Genomic DNA, 21,291 nt, shown 5'->3' with positions numbered 1-21,291 from the left:
CTAGTACCTAACTCAACCTTTCACATCCTGTAGGGCTACACCCAAGGATATCAGGCAAACATCAGTCCTGTTGGCAAGCCCCAAGCCAGAATGACTGGGTTTTAGAGAACAAAACAGATGCCATAAGAAGCAAGCTTCTTGATGTCGCCTTTAGTGGAATTTCCACCCTGCAGGCCTCTCTCTTTCTCTCTCTCTCTCTCTCTCTTCTAATTGTTAGATTACCCTCTGGTTTCTGTCCCTATTTGTCTCTTCTCTTAGGCTGCATGCATTTTTTCCCCTAAGTGTGTTGGCAGTCTTCTCAACTAGATCGTACTCTGTTTGTTACATGTCACTGCATAACACACAATTTCAAAATCTTAGCAGCTTAAAACCACCAGCATTTTTTAGCTCTCATGGTCCTTGAGGGTAAGGAATGTGAGAGCAGCATACCTGGGTGGGTCTGGCTCAGGGTATCTCAGGAGGTCACCTTCAAGCTTTGAGCCAAGATTGCAGTTATCTGAATGAAGGCTTGACCCAGACCAGGAAGTCTGCATCCCAGCTCACTCCCTGGCTATGGCAGGATGCTTTACTACCTCAGTTCCTCCCTGCTCCTCACTGAGTGGACTCTTTGCAGGCCTGCGTGGCAATAGGCTTCCATGAATGAGTGATCCAAGGAAGAGCAAGGCAGAAGTCAATATCTTTAATAATCTAGACTATGAGTGACACACCATCACTCTGTCTTATGCTGTTGGTGACACAGACCAATATGGGAAGACTCCTCACAAGGATGTGAGCACCAAGAGACAGCATTCTTGAGGGTCATCTCAGAGTCTGGAATCAATAACTCTCCCCTGAGGGATGGCTGATTCTTATACATCTGTTCATGGCCAATAGTTGACATGGGTCTGGTTAAGTAGAAGGTACCCAGTGAAGTCTGTTGATGATAGATTCAGGACACTCTACATAAGCTGGAATTAAAGGAAAAATACTCTTGAGAATGAGGCATAATTAGAAATATTTCTTAATAAACATAATAATAAATACTTTAGAATATTTTTTCTGGTTTTCAGTTATTTTTTATTTATATTAATGAGGTAAGTCTTGAGATTAAGTAGATACAGTTAAATGTCTGGAGAGATCTGAAGTGGAGTCTAACTGATCATTTCCTCCCTAACTATCACAGTAGGCAGTAATGTTCCTGAAACCACCAGACAGATAAAGTGTCATCAGAGAAAGATATATCTCACACAATTCTTTTGTTCAAAAAAGTGTCTACATTCCACATTATTCTAAATGAGTCACAATGGTTTCTTGCCTTATTTTATTCTCAGAAAACTGGAGTTGAACTCCCTGAGAAGAATTATAAATCTAATTCAACAGCCATTAACTAAGGATTTGCTTATATATATATAGACTCAAAAGAAGATGTTACCTCTTCTCCTAACTTCTTTGTTCTTGATGAGTTCTTAATCCCCAAATCTAGAGAAAAATGAAGTATTTCTAGGTTAATGTTCAAAAATATTCCCCATCACTTTTACCACTGTTTCCCAATTTACAGAGAAATAAAGTTGAAGTAAAAATAACAACTACCATTTCCTGTATTCCAATATGCTCTGCACTGTGCTATGAGGCGGATTCTTTTCTTTTCTTTTCTTTTCTTTTCTTTTCTTTTCTTTTCTTTTTTCTTCTTCTCTATTTCACGGTGAAGGGGACCCACGGAGGCCCTTAATACAGTGTGCAATGTCCAGATCTCTTAACTAAGACCTTATTCGTCATAGTCCACAAAAATATAAATCTTGCTTCAAGAGCAAAATGGCACTGGATTTTAGGGCTTAATAAACGTTACATGAAAAATGACTGGGAGTTATATTTTTAGGACAACTTTTGGTAAATTAGGTCTCACTAATGTTTTAGAAATTGGCATTTCTTCTACTTGGTATTTATTTTACCACCACAGGATATATTTAAATGACAACTCTGAGCAACATAAAGTCTTATTTAATACAAACCTGTTTGTCTTTTGATAAACTTGATGTCGTTGGGTTGAAATTTCATAGTTAAATTATAAAAGCCAGTAAGACCAACTGTCCCTAGACATTGGCTTCAGAGTGAGATTTTGGGTTCATCTAAATATATTGAAAGTGAATTGAAAGTAACCTTTGGGAAGAGAGAAAGACAGAAATGTAAAAGAGACACATACTCCTCAGCTGTGTCAAGGGACAACACTGCAAGGGGGTCATGTGTCCAATCTTTCCATATCTCCACTATATTAATCTCTCAGACAACTCTCTGACAGCTTTGACTGATTATTTGTTCTTTCGTTCGTCAACAAATGTTAAAGGTCATGGTGTACTCAGATTACTTTGTCCCACCAGAGCCTCTTACTTACTGCCTCCTACACCAACACCCAGCAGAGGGTGTGTATGCGGGAGGGGTCGAGGTCTGGGTGCTCTTGTTGGGAAACAACAGATCTCACCTTTAAGTTTAGGAACCAGTGGAAACATCTCGAATATGCTCCCCTGAAATACATTCCTGAGTCACCAGCCAACTTCCTCCCATAGTCTTTTCTGAGGCATAAGCCAATCCCCTGAGGTGACTAGAGCCTGGAGAAGTCATTGTTGTCTCCTGTCCCCTGAAGCCTCACCAGTAACAGCAACAGGATGTGGTAAGGAAGTAGCCATTAGAGCTAAAGGCCCATCTGTCTCCCTGGGCAGTCACCTCCTCAATGGGCAAACATATTCTTGGAACTCCCTGAAGCCGTTTCCAAGGTCATTCTGATTTCTAGCTTGTTGGCTCCTTAAGGAGTAAAGAGTGAAACCCCTCTGAGAGTATCTGATCCTCATTAATCTGTAGCTAATCCAACAAGTTCCCTGATCTATAAAATACGCAGCAGACTCCATCCCCATGAGCACTTGCCATATGAGAGGCAGGCAGCGCAGTGACTTGGCTTGTGGTCTCAGCAAGCCCACAGCCTGGGTCAGTGTTCACCCCGTACTTGTGCCCACTCATGCTGTTAGGACTCTGTGCCTCAGTTTTCTCTTATGTAAAGTGGGGGGGAGGGATGACCTGCCTCATTAGATTGTTGTGAAAAATAAATGGAATGAAACATTTAAAATAGCAAATAGTTCCTGACAAATAGCAAATGATTGATAACTACTTGTGTTATTTACACACCTAGTTGAGTGCATTTCATTTAATCCCCACAAATTGGTGAGTGAGGTGTTGTTATGATTCCATTTTTTTTTAGAATGAAATAATTTATTAAAGAGAAGCTTTTTCCATAAATCTATTTCATCAACATACATAATGATATTTTAGTGTATTCATAACTGGAGAAATTTTTTAGATTACTGTGAAAACAAGAATGGGATTCAGGTAGCAATTTGTGCTTCTGTGCCCTAAAGAAATCTGGTTTATGCAATAGGAATGTTGATTAAACAACTGATCAGGTCAGTCAGTTGGAACTAAACCTTTCTTTCATTTCTCCAAATTTAAACAGGAAAAGAAACTGAAAGACTACATTTTCTCCAGATGTCAAAATCGATCTGGTTGAATAATTAATAAAAAAATTTTTAAAAATCTATTTTCTACTCCTAAGTACCTATATATAAATCACTGATCAACATAGAATAAAGGTGGAGTTCTAATTCTGTCCAATTGTTTTTAAATTTATTATTTTGAGAACCAAGTCCTTCCCCTAGCTAGGTAGGTAAATGAGATGTTCCTTCAAAGAATGAGTACATTTTTTAGGGTGTCCATGGTTTATTGGTAATATTACAGCACAGCAGAAAGAGTCAAATGGCTCTAGGTAGTGCTTTGAACGTCATCCCAACTGTAGGCTGGGTAACCTGCAGCTTGGACAGAGTGCCAAAGTCCAAGAGCTTCACATGTTCTTAGTGTCAGGATCAATTTCAGTGATCTCCTGACCCAGGGCTGGGACCTCAGGAACACAGTTCTTCTACCTCTCTCTTTTCCTGCAGCTGTCCTCCTAGCTAAGTGAGTGAGCTGTTCCTTTAAGGAACAAGTGCCTTTTTAACAGATTCAGGAACTCACCAGGCATAGTAGTCATGATTCCTCAGTGCGGCCAGGACCCCAGCGGAGTTCATGTGCTTCACTTCCTTGTTATACTGAAGGGTGTTGCCATGGACATCAGTTAACTTGCCTCCTACAGCATGTAAAATAACTTCCGGAGCACAAGTATCCCACTTCTTACATCCGGGGCTCGCAAATATGTAAGCAGATGCTTTGCCTTCAATCAGCTGAATAATCTTATTTCCTGCTCCACCCACTCGCAGCACGTCATCAGGGTTCATGGCAGTAACACAGTCAGTAACCAGCTTGTTGCTGTGGGAACGGGTGGTTGAGATAATGTGTTTCCCAGCAGGCGCTTCTTTCAGCTGAAACCCAAAGGCACCTAAACCTAAAACTCCCCAGATTGTCCTTCCCAGCTGAGCATTTGGTCCTGCCTGGTAGTTGTAATACGGCTGGTTAATAACTCCTGCAATGGCCTTTCCTTCATAAGCAATTCCAATAAGAACTGTTACATTGTCAAGAAGACCTTCAGTATATTCCTTGGTGCCATCCAGAGGGTCAACCCAGACCACAAGATCTTCCTCTTCAATAGCACTGTACTGCGACGGGCACGGTTTCCTGAGTATTTCTTCCCATTGACGATTTTCAATCAGCTCCTGGTCCACTTCCTCAGAAGGCAGGTCCTCCTCTCCTATAATTGTCAGTTTGGGGAACTTTCGTGCCAGCAAGGAGCATATGCTCATCTGTGCCAGCCTGTCGGCTTTGGTCTGTAGGTCTGTCGCACAGGTCTTCTCCACGACACCCAGGTCTCCTTCAGCGATAACGCGTCTGACTATTGCTCCTGCCTTTTGAGCAACAGAATACGCTGAGGCTACCAACCGCATTAACACAGTGGGACCAGAAGCCATGGTAAGCCGGTGACACGTCTGGAACAAAATTAAGCGAAAGACACTTCAGGAATAACGTTCCAAAAACGTTATTAGGCAACAGGTTCCTGGTGGCGTCCACTACCTCTCTCTCCCTGTCAATAGAACTTCTGCGGATTATGATTCCATTTTTAAAGAAGATAAGACTGAATTTGGAAAGAATTCAGTTACTGGCCAAGATCACAAAATAGTAGGTGAAACGAGAGATTTGAATCTACGGCTGTCTGACTCCAAAAACAAAGTGCCTAAAGGGGGCAGTGCCTGGCCTGCAACGCTGCACTGTAGCAAGGGTCAGGTGTGTGGAAAAAGGAACTCCTGATGGATCAGTGAGCTCCTTCATTCCTTTCTTCTTTCCTTTATTCATTCACTCAGTCATTCATTTAACACATGTTGGGCACCTGCTCTGTGCCAGGCTCTGGACATGGGGGTAATGGTGAGAACATGGGCGTGTTTCTGCCCTTACAGAGCTTGCAGGTGGTCAGCAGAGCAAGACTTCCATCCCACACAGATCTGTATGTGCACAGACACTCAGGACAAGGGGCTAAAGGTCAGGGACTGGGCCAGGGTGGGATCTGACCTAGGCTGAGAACTCACTTTTCTCAGGAGTGGCTTTTGAGATGAAATCATAAGAAGTCCATAGAAGGTAGAGGACACCAGAAGAAGGTAGAGAAGGGTTGTTGTGTGTCTTGAGCATTTGACAAAAATTCTATTTCTTTTATTGTATTATATTGAGAAATAAAAATGCTTGCTAAGCATGCTTTATTATTTGATCTTAACATTACATCTCATGGTAAATAGTATAGGTTTCATTATTGTGCCACTTCCATCTACTAGAAGTGACGTTTCTGGTTATCATTCCAACGTGAGGAATTCTGACAAAGGGGACTGGGAGTTCCAAAGCATTCCTCACCTCTACCCCTACTTTCTGAATGGCACTGGCCATTCCCACCTGTGCATTGGCCCTGGTATGGGGAAGGACTTGACTCTGCCTTGAGACAGTGTGGTGGATGTCCTGTTCACCTGGCTCAGGTCCACCATGTACTTGCATCCACCACCTGAGCAGCAGATGGCCTGGATCTATCAGCAGCTGTGCTTGTGACCTTCTAGGTCAGTAGTCTCCAACCTTTTTTGGGCCACTAACCGATTTAATGTCAGAAAATATTTTCATGGACCAGCCTTTAGGGTAGGATGGATAAATGTATCACGTGACCAAGACAAGCGTCAAGAGTGACTCTTAGACGGATGTAACAGAGGGAATCTGGTCATTTTTAAAAAATAAAACATTGTTCAGACTTAAATATAAATAAAATGGAAATAATGTGAGTTATTTATTCTTTCTCTGCAGACCGGTACCAAATGGCCCACAGACTGGTACTGATCCTTGGCCCAGAGGTTGGGGACCACTGCTCTAGATGACATTGCTCTTTGCTATCTTAGCCCACAGCTCTCACCTTGACTCACTCATCTCTGGTCATCTGCATTTGGTGTTTTCCCACCGGTTCCCTGTGTTTGAATCTTCCCTTGGTACTTGGCTTACCATATTTACCCATGTGTAAGTCACCTTTTTTCAAAAAATTTGGGGTTTAAAAACTGAGTGCATCTTAAACAGTGGTTGTGGCATTTCAAATGCCATAGATGGAACTGAGGACGAGGCAATCTATGAAGACAGTGATTTGTCATCAGACACAGATGAGGACAAGCTAATGGATGGGAGCTTTGACAATGATGAGGAGTTGTATGAATTTTATGATGAATAAAATTTGAGTTCAATAACTTTATGTAGTACATTTTCCCCCAAATTTCGGGCCCCAAAATTAAGGTGTGTTTTATACATGGGAGCATCTTATACATGGGGAAATACGGTACTTTGCCTAATTGCTCCGACTGGGTGCTGGCTGTCTCATGCTAATTCTGGTAGAGGAAACATTTTGATCTTGCTAGAAATAGAACCTTTTCCTCATTGACTGCCCCCTCCCCACATACACATTGTAGACCACAGTCAGTGCTCCCCAAAGGAGAGTCAGCAACATTCTAAGACTTGAAGATACTTCTGAGTTTGGTTTTTGTTTCGATAACCTAGCACAGAAGGTTTATCCAGGGTGTGGTGTTCTGCATTTGTGGTTCTCAAACCTGAGCCTACCTCGAAATCTCCTGCAGGGTTGTGAAGACAGGTTATGGACCCCACCCCAGATTCCTGGATTCCTTAGATCAGGAGTGGGCTGAGAATTTGCATTTCTAACCAGTTCCCAAGCAGCAGGATGCTGCTGCTCGGGTGTTAAAGAGATAAGCAGCCCAACAGTGGGTGGCAGGGGGAAGGCTGACCACCACCCTCTGTGACCTACAGATGGAGCCAGTCGCCCAGCACACGGACCCTTCCATGGGCGGCAGAGCACCTTTGAGTAGTTAGCAATACCTCCGCTTGGGGCTGGAGGGTGCAACCTCTGAGGAGAGCAGAGTCTTTGTCTAGACCTAAAGGCAGAGCTCCCTTTATTGTTTAGCTGGAAGGACAAACGGGACTTGGGAGTCAGATGAGCCTTGGTCAGAATGCTGCCTTTATAACCTACACTAGTGTAGCCTCTCTGGGTCCACAGAATAGGTTGCTGTGAGGCTTCAGTATACGTGTCCAGCTCCTGGCGCAGCCTGGAGTGGAAAAAGCGCTCCTTAAAGGATAGCTGTTATTATTCATAGGCCCTCAGGGACATTATCTCAAATCCCATCCTCTGCTAATGAGTGAGAAGGAGGGGTCCTGGTGGAGGTCTTGCAAACATGGTTTCCCTCATTATTTTTCTACCCTCTACAGAATTTCTTTTAGGAACTTCCCCACAGGCTCTGAGGAGAAATAGAAACCAAAAGGCAGTAGCACCATCACATGGCTTTGAAAACAAGGGAGAGGACGTGGAGTGAAGCACCATTAACCGAGGGACTACTATGTGCTGGCATTGTCTTCACTCTATAGATGAGGAAGCTGAGGTTAGGAGCTCAATTCAGGGAGAAGCAGAGCTCTTGGTTAGCTCCAAGCTCCTCATTTTAGAGATGAGAAAATCAGAGAGGTGAAGTGACTTGCCCAAGGACACACAGCTGGTTTGATGATAGAGTTGGGGCAAGACTCAGCTTTTGCAAACTGGACTTGTTTCATTATATCATAGCATCCTCCTCACTCTTCACCTCAAACAGTTAAGCCAGAAGGAAAGGTATGAAAAAATACGAGCTCTGAATAACTTTATGGTTTCATTGTGGTTGTTTTAAATAAATTGGAACTGGTGTTGGTTTCCCTTCTAGGAGACTCATGTTTGCTCTTGAAGACTGGGAGAATCTCTGCTGATGACGAGATTTGAAGTGTATCACTATTACACCAGGGGTCATGCCACGTCTGGGCAAATGTTTCCAACAGGACCTTACCCAAGGCAGTTATCACTCACAGTAAATTTGAATCTCAAAAGTTTTGTGAAATGTCCTGTCCCCAGAGAGTATTTTTCATAGGATCAAATAATGCCTAACATGTAGCAAGGCCAGCTTCAGGACAACTGTGGAACACAGGGGAAGACTTTCAAGTCCTCGATAGCCGGGGAAGAGATCTCACCCCAGACAATCAAAATTGGCCCCAACAGAGCAGACTGGGGCTATTTGTTGACGTGAAGTAGTCTGTCTTCTTGATCCCCCTTCCAGTTAGTCACTATCCTCCTTGATATGCATTGCTCTCTCTCTTTCTGCACAGCCTGAACAGAGTCTACATGATATGGGTTCTGAATAAGTAAGTTATTCATTAGAATAAGATAATGGAATGAACCAATATAAATATTTGAATACTTTATTTTTTTTAAGATTTTATTCATTTTAAAGAAGAGAGAGAGAGAGAGAGAGATAGGGAGGGAGATAAAGAGAGAGAGAAGGGGAAAGGAGCAGGAAGCATCAACTTTCATATGTGCCTTGATCAGGCAAGCCCAGGGTTTTGAACCAGCAACCTCAGCGTTACTGGTCGACACTTTATCCACTGCGCCACCACATGTCAGACTGAATACTTTATTTTTTTAATCAAGTCATAGAATAGAATGTTTCTACTAATTTTTAAATTTTTAAATCAGAGACCTGAAGATGGCAGCGGAGTAGACAGATGCACAGACTCCCAGCTCACACCACCAAACTGGATTATAAACTAATTTATAAACAATCAGCATGAAAAACCAAATCTGGACTACAAGAACAGCTCTCAAAAACCAAGGAGCAAAGAAGAAGCCACAACAAACCTGGTAGGGAGTGCCTGAATCTCCCCTGCTTATAGGAACAGAGGGGGGTGGTGAGGCTGGGCTCTCACTCCAAGGAAAAGAGCAGTAAATACTGCTCACAGCCATTTGCCTGGTGACCAGGGAATGAGGTGTGTTGAAAGGGCTCACTTATCTTCCAAGTGGAAAGGAGAGAGAGAGAGAGAGAGACAGATGGTGAGGGGGAGAGGAATGTAGGTGAGGATCTAAAAAGCTGACTCATTCAGTGCTGGAGGCAGTCATAACTGGGGGAGGGGCTGATCCTTCACAAAGCAAAATACAAAAGTACTTCCAGGTTACAGAGATACAGACATCTCTCCAGCTCCAATCAGCGCAACAAGATAGCTGAAAACAAGAGGGGAGGAGGGACAGTAACTCAGGTCTCCATGGAGATCTGAGATACACCTCCCCCTACTGAAGCTGAGAAAGCAACCTGCCCCCAGAGAGATTAGCTGGCAGAAGAGGGCTTCAGAACCTAAGGTCACACCCACTGCATTCCTGGATACAGTTTCAAATAAGCCCCCTGCTGAGATCAGCAAACAAGACAATCACCTGTTAAGAAAACAAACAAACCAAGACTTCAAAGTGGCCCAAATCTGAAAATGGATTACAAATAATAGCTGATGCCAACCCAAGAAGACCTAGAAATAACAAAATTGAAAACTGGAGGCAGACAACATCAAGCCTAGACTCAACCAGCTCTACAAACAAAACACCCAAATAGATACAATGAGAAGACAGAGAAGTGCAATCCAAATGAAACCACAAGAGAAACATCCAGAAAATGAACTGAGTGATACAAAAATAACCAAACTTCCCAATGCAGAGTTCAAAATAATGATTGTAAGGATGCTTAGAGATCTTAGAACAACAATGGATGGTCATTATGAACACCTAAATAAAGAAATAGCAAGTATAAAAAAGGATATTGAAATATTAAAAAAGAATCAGTCAGAGGCAGAGGCCATGGGGCCATCCTTAGTGCCTGGGTGGCTTTGCTCCGGTGGAGCCTTGGCTGTGGGAGGGGAAGAGAGAGACAGAGAGGAAGGAGAGGGGGAGGGGTGGAGAAATAGATGGGTGCTTCTTCTGTGTGCTCTAACTGGGAATTGAACCCAGGAATCCTGCACACCAGGCCAAGGCTCTACCACTGAGCCAACCGGCCAGGGCCTAGGAATGCCCTTGTTGATCAAGCTACCCAAAAGAAAATTATATGGAGCAACCATGACAGACTGAGCAAGTCAGTCTCATACTATTCATCACCAGAATGCTGCAGCCCAGTGTAAACAGTTTCAACTTTCTCGGGAAGCAGCACGGCAGATTGGGAAATCCTGTCCAAGGGGTCCTATACTGCCCCTTCATTTAGAGTTAACCCTCAAGGACCCCTACCAGGACAACTTTGGCAGATGGATGTTATTCATATACCTTCATTTGGCAAACAGTCGTATGTCCACATTACAGTGGATACATATTCTGGATCTATAGTAACCTCTGTCAGAACAGGAGAGGCTGCTAAGCATGTTATATAGCTCATTGTCTGTATGCATTGTTCTATTATTGGATTTCCTAAACTGGCTAAACTGAATAAGCTCCTGCATATGGAGCAAAAGCATTTACTGTATTTTGTCATGCTTACAATCCTTAAAGTTAAGGTATTATTAAAGTGTACTCAGCAAACATTTTAAGGTCAATTTAAAAAAAAATTTTTTTTAAAGGGGGTAGTCATATCATGGAACTCCTACAGCTCTACCACATCATACTTTTTACTTAAAAAAAAGAAACTTACATTTCTTTTGAATGCTGATGAACAGGAGACACCAAATCTTCTTCGCCTGCAAACTACTACCTTCTTTATTAGATCCAGCTAATAACACTGTTTTTTCTTTTTCCAAATAGCTCCAGATATATGGAAAAGATTTATATAGGCAGATGGGGATCCTCAAACCCCTCAGTGAGATCTTCTGAGCATGGCTTTTAAGATACCTAGAGGCAGAAAAAGCCCAATAGAGATCAGGGGAACTACCAGCTTTTAGGATACACCCTTAAAGGCTCTAATGCCCCAAAGGGGTCTCATAGGATGCCATCTGGGTCCTGCTTCAATAGTGGAAAAAAAGGTCATTGAGCTAAAGCCGGCCAGGCTTACATGCCTCTGCTGTGAGGAAACAGGGACACTGGAAGGTAGGCTTCCCCCTCGCTCCTCTAAGGGAGGGTTCAGTCTCTTCCAGCCCTGCTCCAGCCACCTATGACCTAACCTTGCCCAGAATGCTGGGGTTTGCCACTGAAGGCTGAAGGTGCCCAGGGCCGTCGGCCCCATCTATGACACTGTGGACGAGCCTAGGGTGTTTCTTCCAAGAAGCCCGTAAACTGATCTCATTTGCACAAGGACCACTTAACTATGTTTTGCCTGAGTAGTCAGGTTTTTTATTCTTCCCTCAAAGATCTCTGTTGTGGGTGTTGATAGCCCTACTTTCTGCTGCTTTGCTTAATATATAGTGCTTCCTTTACCCCTCCTACCTCAATGCCCCACTCATATTTCAGGCTGGTACCTACTCCTAATTTAGAGCTCTCTTTCCCCCTTTTGCCAACTTCTATTATGAATCTACCTTTGCCACCCAGCTTAGTGTATCCCAAGGTTCTCTTTACCATGCCACAGTCACAGAGCTCCAGGGAAAAGCAACCTGGTCTCATCTCTCCAGGCAGAGGAGAACAGAAGCTTCACATCCACACACGCTGCAAATGGCTTTTCCAGTCTACCTGAATCATTACCAGCTAGAAGCAGTGGTCATTGGGACTTGGACATGAGCTGCAAAGTATAGAATGATGACAACAACTCCAGTGCCATGCGGACTTTTCCTGGATGTGGACTTTTCCTGGACTCCTGCTCCCTGTGACAGCTCCTAACAGACTGAACTGTGGTTGGGTTGCATTTTTCAGGGATTTGGCATGGTGATGGGGCCAACTTGGACTTGGTGAACATGTTAAGGACACTACTCTTTTATGGATTCTTGCTGTATTGGCCAAGAGTTTGCTTAAAGGCTTTCAATCACTGTAAAAAAAAATAGAAGACTGGATAAAGAAGATAGGGCACATATACACCATGGTATACTATTCAGCCATAAGAAATGATGACATCGGATCACTTACAGCAGATTGGTGGAATCTTGATAACATTATGCGGAGTGAAATAAGTGAAAACAAAAACAAAAACAAGAACTGCAGGATTCCACACATTGGTGGGACATAAAAGTGAGACTAAGAGACATGGACAGGAGTGTGGTGGTTACGGGGAGTGGGGGGAGGAAAGGAGGGAGAGGGGGAGGGGGAGGGGTACAAAGAAAACTGGATAGAGGGTGACAGAGGACGATCTCTCTTTGGGTGATGGGTATGCAACAGAACTAAATGACAAGATAACCTGGAAAGGTTTTCTTTGAATATATGTACCTGGATTTATTGATGTCACCCCATTAAAATAAAAATTTATTTATAAAAAAAAAGAATCAGTCAGAGATGACAAATACAATATCAGAAATGAAGACCACAATGGAAGGAATTAAAAACAGGATGGATAGAGCTGAGGATTGAATCAGAGAGTTGGAGGACAACTGGAATGAAGGCATGAAAGCAGAGAAGAAGAAAGAAAAGAGACTCAAAAAGTCTGAGGAAACTCTTAGAGAGCTCTGTGACAACATAAAGAGAAATAACATCCACATTATAGGGGTTCCTGAAGAAGAAGAGAAAGAACAAGGGATAGAGACTTTGTTCAATCATATCATAGCTGAAAACTTCCCTAAATTAATGCAAGAGAAACTCTCACAAGTTCAAGAAGCACAGAAAACTCCATTAAAGAGAAACCCAAAGAAACCTACACCAAGACACATCATAATTAAAATACCAAAGCTAAGTGATAAAGAGAAAATATTAAAAGCTGCTAGAGAAAAAAAGGCTATCACCTACAAAGGAGACCCGATAAGGATGACATCCAACTTCTCAACAGAAACACTTGAGGCCATAAGGGAATGGCAAAAAATATTCAAAGTTATGCAGAACAAGAACCTACAACCAAGACTACTTTATCCAGCAATGCTATCATTTAAAATTGAAGGAGAAATAAAAAGTTTCCCAGACAAAAAAAAAACAAAAACTCAAGGAATTCATTACAACCAAACCAATGCTGCAGGAAATGTTAAGGGGCATGATGTAAACAGATCAAAGTGGGAAAAGAACATAGCAAAAGAGGAATACAGCTTTAAAGAATAAAATGGCAATAAACAACTACATATCAATAACAACCTTAAATGTAAATGGATTAAATGATCTAATAAAAAGACATAGGGTAGCTGCATGGATAAGAAAACAAGACCCGTACATATGCTGTCTACAAGAGACACACCTTAAAACAAAAGATGCACAGCCCTGGCCGGTTGGCTCAGCGGTAGAGCGTCGGCCTAGCGTGCGGAGGACCCGGGTTCGATTCCCAGCCAGGGCACACAGGAGAAGTGCCCATTTGCTTCTCCACCCCTCCGCCGCGCTTTCCTCTCTGTCTCTCTCTTCCCCTCCCGCAGCCAAGGCTCCACTGGAGCAAAGATGGCCCGGGCACTGGGGATGGCTCTGTGGCCTCTGCCCCAGGCGCTAGAGTGGCTCTGGTCGCAACATGGCGACGCCCAGGATGGGCAGAGCATCGCCCTCTGGTGGGCAGAGCGTCGCCCCTGGTGGGCGTGCCGGGTGGATCCCGGTCGGGCGCATGCGGGAGTCTGTCTGACTGTCTCTCCCTGTTTCCAGCTTCAGAAAAATGAAAAAAACAAACAAACAAACAAAAACAAAAACAAAAAAAAAACAACAAAAGATGCACATAGGCTGAAGATAAAAGATGGAAAAAAAATATTTCATGCAAATGGAAATGAAAAAAAAGCTGGGGTAACAATACTTATATCTGACAAAATGGACTTTACAACAAAGAATATAGTAAGAGATAAAGAAGGCCACTACATAATGATAAAGGGAGCATTCCAACAGGAAGATATAACTATTATAAATATCTATGCACCTAATATAGGAGCACCTAAATATATAAAGCAGACTTTGATGGATATAAAGAGTGAGATCAACAGCAATACTATAATGGTAGGGGATTTTAATACCACACTAACATCACTAGATAGATCCTCAAGAAAGAAAATTAACAAAGAAACAGCAGACATAAAGGACACACTAGATCAACTCGATTTAATAGATATCTTCAGAACCTTTCACCCTAAAGCAGCAGAATATACATTCTTTTCAAGTGCTCATGGCACATTCTCTAGGATAGACCACATGTTAGGGCACAAAAGTGGTCTCAACAAATTTAAGAAGACTGAAATCATATCAAGCACTTTCTCTGATCACAATGGCATGAAACTAGAAATCAACCACAACAGAAAAGCTCAAAAATTCTCAAACACATGGAAACTAAATAGCAGGTTGTTAAATAACGAATGGATTAAGAATGAGGTCAAAGAAGAAATTTAAAAAATCCTAGAAACAAATGATAATGAGCATACAACAACTCAAAATTTATGGGACACAGCAAAAGCAGTACTGAGAGGGAAGTTCATAGCACTACAGGCACACTTTAAGAAGCTAGAAAAAGCTCAAATAAACAACTTAACCCTGCATCTAAAAGAACTAGAAAAAGAACAGCAAGTAAAGCCCAAATGTAGTAGAAGGAAGAAAATAATAATGATCAGAGCAGAAATAAATGACAGAGACTAAAGAAACAATGCTGAGGATCAATGAATCTAGGAGCTGGTTCTTTGAAAAGGTAAACAAGATTGATGAACCTTTAACTAGACTCACCAAGAAAAAGAGAAAGAGGACTCAAATAAATAAATGAGAGGGGAGAAATAACAACTGACACAACAGAAATACAAAATATTGTAAGAAAATATTATGAAGAACTGTATGCCAAAAAATTAGACAACCTAGATGAAATGGACAAATTCCTTGAAACATACAATCTTCCAAAAAACTATCTGGAAGAATCAGAAAACCTAAACAGACTGATTACACCAAATGAGATCAAAACTGTTATCAAAAAACTCCCAACAGTCTGACCAGGTGGTGGTGCAGTGGATAGAGTGTTGGACTGGGATGCAGAGGACCCAGGTTTGAGACCCGGAGGTTGCCAGCTTGAGCACGAGTTGATGTGGTTTGAGCAAAAGCTCACCAGCTTGGATTCAAGGTTGCTGGCTTGAGCAAGGGTTTACACGGTCTGCTGAAGCCCACGGTCAAGGCACATATGAAAAATCAATCAATGAACAACTAAGGTCTCACAATGAAAAACTGATGATTGATGCTTCTCATCTCTCTCCATTCCTGTCTGTCTGTCCCTGTCTATCTCTCTCTATGACTCTCTCTGTGTCTCTATAAAAATAAACAAACAAACAAACAAAAACTCCAAACAAAAAAAAGTCCAGGGCCAGATGGCTTCACAGGTGAATTCTACTAAATATTCAAAGAAGAACTAACTCCTATCCTTCACAAGCTATTTCAAAAAAATTCAAGAGGAAGGAAGACTTCCAAGCTCCTTTTATGAGGTGAGCATAATCCTGATTCCAAAACCAGGCAAAGACAACACAAAGAAAGAAAATTATAGGCCAATATCCCTAATGAATATAGATGCTAAAATCCTCAACAAAATATTAGCAAACCGGATCCAACAATATATAGAAAAAATCATACACCATGATCAAGTGCGATTTATTCTTGGGAGGCAAGGCTGGTACAATATTCACAACTCGATCCATGTGATTCATCACATAAACAAAAGGAAAGAGAAAAACCACATGATAATTTCAATAGATGCAGAAAAAACATTTGATAAAATCCAGCACCCATTCATGATCAAAACTCTCAACAAAGTGGGAATATAGGGAACATACCTCAACATGATAAAAGCCATCTATGACAAACCCACAGCCAACATCATACTCAATGGGCAAAAATTAAAAGAAATCTCCTTAAGATCAGGAACAAAGCAGGGGTGCCCCTTTCACCACTCTTATTCAACATAGTCCTGGAAGTCCTAGCCACAGCAATCAGACCAGAAGAAGAAATAAAAGGCATTCAAGTTGGAAAAGAAGAAGTAAAGCTATCATTATTTGCAGATGATATGATATTGTATATAGAAAACCCTAAAGTCTCAGTAAAAAAACTACTGGACCTGATAAATAAATTCAGCAAAGTGGCAGGATATAAAATTAATACTCAGAAATCAGAGGCATTTTTATACACCAACAATGAACAGTCAGAAAGAGAAATTAAGGAAACAATCACCTTCACTATTACAACCAAAAAAATAAAGTACCTAGGAGTACATTTAACCAAGGAGACTAAAGACTTGTACTCAAAAAATTATAAAACATTGATAAAAGAAATCAAGGAAGATACAGACAAGTGGAAGCATATACCGTGCTCAAGGTTAGAAAGAATAAACATCATTAAAATGTCTATATTACCCAAAGCAATTTATAAATTCAACACAATACCAATGAAAATACCAATGACATACTTTAAAGATATAGATCACATATTCTAAAAATTTATATGGAACCAAAAGAGACCATGAATAGTCTCAGCAATCTTAAAAAAGAAGAATAAAGGGGAAGGTATCACACTTCCTGATATCAAGTTATACTACAAGGCCATTGCACTCAAAACAGCCTGGTACTGGCATAAGAACAGGCACATAGATCAATAGAACAGAACGGAGAACCCAGAAATAAACCCACAGCTCTATGGACAACTGATATTTGACAAAGGGGGTAAGGGCATACAATGGAGTAAAGACAGCCTCTTCAAAAATGATGTTGGGAAAATTGGACAGCAACCTGCAAAAAAGTGAAACTAGACCACCAACTTACACCATTCACAAAAATAAATTCAAAATGGATAAAAGACTTAAATGTAAGGCGTGAAACCATAAGCATCTTAGAAGAAAACATAGGTAGTAAGCTCTCCGACATCTCACACAGCGATATATTTGCTGATTTATCTCCACGGGCAAGGGAAATAAAAGACAGGATAAACAAATGGGACTATAACAAACTAAAAAGCTTTTGCACAGCCAAAGACAATAAGAACAGAATAAAAAGACAAACTACACAATGGGAGAACATATTTGACAGTACATCTGATAAGGGGTTAATAACCAAAATTTATAAAGAGCTTGTAAATCTCAACACCAGATAGACAAACAGTCCAATCCAAAAACGGGCAAAAGAAATGAATAGACACTTCTCCAAAGAGGACATACAGATGGCCAATAGGCATATGAAAAAATGCTCAACATCACTAATCATTAGAGAAATGCAAGTTAAAACCACAATGAGCCCTGGCCTGTTGGCTGAGTGGTAGAGCGTCGGCCTGGCATGCAGGAGTCCTGGGTTCGATTCCCGGCCAGGGCACACAGGAGAAGCGTCCATCTGCTTCTCCATCCCTCCCCCTCTCCTTCCTCTCTGTCTCTCTCTTCCCCTCTCACAGCCAAGGCTCCACTGGAGCAAAATTTGCCCAGGCGCTGAGGATGGCTCTGTGGCCTCTGCCTCAGGCGCTAGAATGGCTCTGATTGCGGCAGAGCTACGCCCCAAGATGGGATCACCCCCTGGTGGGCATGCAGGGTGGATCCCGGTCAGACTCATATGGGAGTCTGTCTGACTGCCTCCCCGTTACCACCTTCAGAAAAATACAAAAACAAACAAACAAACAAAAAAACCCACAATGAGATATCACCTCACACCAGTCAGAATGGCGCTCATCAACAAAACAACACAGAATAAGTGCTGGCAAGGATGTGGAGAAAAGGGAACCCTCTTACACTGCTGGTGGGAATGCAGACTGGTGCAGCCTCTGTGGAAAACAGTATGGAGATTCCTCAAAAAATTGAAAATCGAACTGCCTTTTGACCCAGCCATCTCACTTTTAGGAATATACCCCAAGGACACCATAGAACGGTTCCAGAAGGAGAAATGCACCCCCATGTTTGTGGCAGCATTGTTCACAATAGCGAAGATCTGAAACAGCCCAAGTGTCCATCAGAGAACGAGTGGATTAAAAAGCTTTGGTACTATGGAATACTACTCAGCCATAAGAAATGATGACATCGGATCATTTACAATAACATGGATGGACCTGATAACATTATACGGAGTGAAATAAGTAAATCAGAAAAAACTAAGAACTATATGAACCCATACATAGATGGGACATAAAAATGAGACTCAGAGACATGGACAAGAATGTGATGGTAACAGAGGGTGGGGTGGAGGGGTGGGGAGGGGGCAAGGAAGGAGAGGGAGGGGATAGGGGGAGGGGAGGGGAACAGAGAAAACCAGATAGAAAGTGACAGAAGACAATTTGACTTTGGGTGAGGGATATGCAGCATAATCAAATGTCAAAATAATCTGGAGATGTTTTCTCAGAATATATGTACCCTGATTTATCAATGTCACTGCATTAAAATTAATTTAAAAAAAGATTTAAAAAAAAAGCTCCACCATAGTCCAATTTTACTTCTCTCTGTCTGAAGCTCATTGCACCAATTGTTCGTGAGCATCCTCTCTGTGGCAGGCATGGTTGTACGGGCGTGGGTTCCATCTTGAGTGAAACTGAGGCTTCTATCAGCTGCTCACATGGAATGGGTTTAGACACATCCTTCCAGAGGCAGCCTGTACTGCTGGGGTGACAGGGTGACCCTGTGCTCTGCAAGGGCAGGACAGGGTGCAGGGGACTGCTATTGCATTGGTTTTGCTCCGGCTGGAGGCTGGTGTGCTGCCGGCCAAGCAGGCTCCTCAGCTTCTTTTAGTCAGTAAGCCCTGGAGACAGGGCCGCAAACAGGTGCACCCTGTGCATCTGCTGGGCCTGGGCTGCACTTTGATGGGAACAATGTGAGGGAAACAGACAAACAGCACCAGCCCAGCCCTCTTTATGCCCCTCCCGCAGAGGTTGGGCTTCACGCGATAGTTCCCTGTCTGAAGAGGGATGACACAACAGCTGAGAAGTTTATTTTTTATGGAAGGAATTACTTTGTGCATCTGATGTTAAAACACACACAAATCCTGCCAGCCCTGGCTCCTGCCTGATCAGGCCAGCTGCCACGCCACCGGAAACCCCTGGGAAGAGCTGCTGTCCACAGCACTCTGGGGTGCAAATTTAGGCTCTCCAATCAAGCTTTTTTCACAGCCCTTCTGACTTTATGGCCTATAAGCACAACCCATTCTGGGTCTTGCAGTATTCACAATTTGCAGTGCCTACAGACACCAGTGTGGTAACACAAAGGGGAAGGGAAAATAACGTTCCACTCAGTATTGCCTGACTGGGTGTCTATCCTCAGGTTGTGGAAACATAGAGCTGTTTGGTCAAGTTCCAGTTGCCATGGTCTTTGTGTCACCACAGGTGAGTAAAAAGCAAGTCCTCAGAGCTTAGCTCCCTGCTGTGCCAAACTTGAAAGATAGACTTTTTAAAAAATCTCCACAGTGACTAACATTTTATTGAGTCTCTTGGCACCTCACATTCTGCTAGAACAATCAAACATCCTCAGCTGAATGGTGCAGGGAGTTCTTTAGAAACATCACAGTGCCTGACCAGGCAGTGGCACAGTGGATAGAGCGTCGAACTGGGATGCGGAAGACCCAGGTTCGAGACCAGAAGGTCGCCAGCTTGAGCGCGGTCTCATCTGGTTTGAGCAAAGCTCACCAGCTTGAACCCAAGGTTGCTGGCTCGAGCAAGGGGTCGCTCGGTCTGCTATAGTCCACGGTCAAGGCACATATGAGAAAGCAATCAATGAACAACTAAAGTGTCACAACGAAAAACTAATAATGATTGATGCTTCTCATCTCTCTTCATTCCTATCTGTCTGTCCCTATCTATCCCTCTCTCTGACTCTCTCTGTCTCTGTAAAAAAATAAAAGAAAGAAAAAAAAAAAAGAAACATCACAGTGATGCATGAAACAGGAAATGCCACGTTGTTCACTTCAAAGATTTTCAAAATGTAGGTCTGACGGTAATGGAAGCGCTTTATCTTTTGATATCTGTAATGCTGGTGGTTGAGGCCAGGCATGTTCCCATTGGATTCAGTCAGACAGCAGAAGAACTGCGGAGCCAGAAATCATTGGGCCATACCTGTTTATTGGTGGTGAGCAAAAATAGGCGAGCAAATTGAAGGGCAAGGGAGCAGGGAAAACAGCAACTCATGGTGGCGGGAGAGCGATCTGGGAGAATCACCACCCAGGGAAAGCGCCCGCAGCCTTACACAGACTACACACATGTGGCACTGCCCTGCATCCACGTACCAATCAGGCAAAGTGCTTACAGCCGGTAAACTTGCCAGCAAGCCTAACACAGCCATTTACCCCACAATTTTCAATTCCAACTTTAAAATACTGCCCAGGTAAATATTTCTGAAGAGTTGTGAGTGTACAGAATTTTTATGCATGCGTATCTTTTAGTGTTTTGACTTATAGAGTCAGTACCATCCTTTGATCCAGGGGAGCCAGATCCTGCCTGTGTTGGCTGGAGACAGCAGTGTTGTGTTAGGGCAGGTACTCTGAGCCTGGTCTGAGGACATGTGGGTCCTGGTCTTTATTTCTCCCTTTTGAGATGGTCTCCAATCCCTGACTCTCTACCCTCACTGCATAGGGTTGACCAGATGGCCTGGAGCTCTGGGCCTTGCACAGTAGGGTCAACCTGGAGGGTTGCATAGCAAGCATCTCACTCTCACTGGCTGATACCAATCTTCTTTCTTGGGATCAGATGAAATTAGCCAGAATGATGTTGATGAGTTGGTATTGGCAGACTAAATTGTTTATATAGATAAGGGCTTCATAAAAAGGCATTGCCCTTCTTACCCTGGTAGGTGTGCATAGAGTAAAATGTCCACTAATTCTAAATTTCTGATAATTTGGCCAGGAGATGGTTTGACATTTAATTTTTTTATTATTTATTGTAAAAGTAGTTTTTTAAAGCAAACTGGGTATAGAAACGCTATGTTAGGAGAAAATAGTTGCAGTACTTAAAAAGAAATTACTGCAAGCATCTTTGAAGATCATTTTTACAAATGATTGACC

At 42.5% G+C, this 21,291-nt stretch overlaps 1 protein-coding gene and 1 pseudogene across 1 annotated transcript in view; one reads left to right on the top strand and one right to left on the bottom strand.

Moving 5' to 3' along the window:
- Positions 1–21,291, top strand: part of NQO2 (N-ribosyldihydronicotinamide:quinone dehydrogenase 2) — a 698,677-nt gene that overhangs the window by 576,541 nt on the left and 100,845 nt on the right. The window lies entirely within an intron of this gene.
- LOC136400412 (3'(2'),5'-bisphosphate nucleotidase 1 pseudogene) lies at positions 3,216–5,050 on the bottom strand (annotated as a pseudogene).

Source organism: Saccopteryx leptura, chromosome 3 (assembly GCF_036850995.1).
Source record: "Saccopteryx leptura isolate mSacLep1 chromosome 3, mSacLep1_pri_phased_curated, whole genome shotgun sequence".
In the NCBI taxonomy this organism is placed as follows: Eukaryota; Metazoa; Chordata; class Mammalia; order Chiroptera; family Emballonuridae; genus Saccopteryx; species Saccopteryx leptura.
This window is presented reverse-complemented; position numbering and strand designations above follow the sequence as displayed.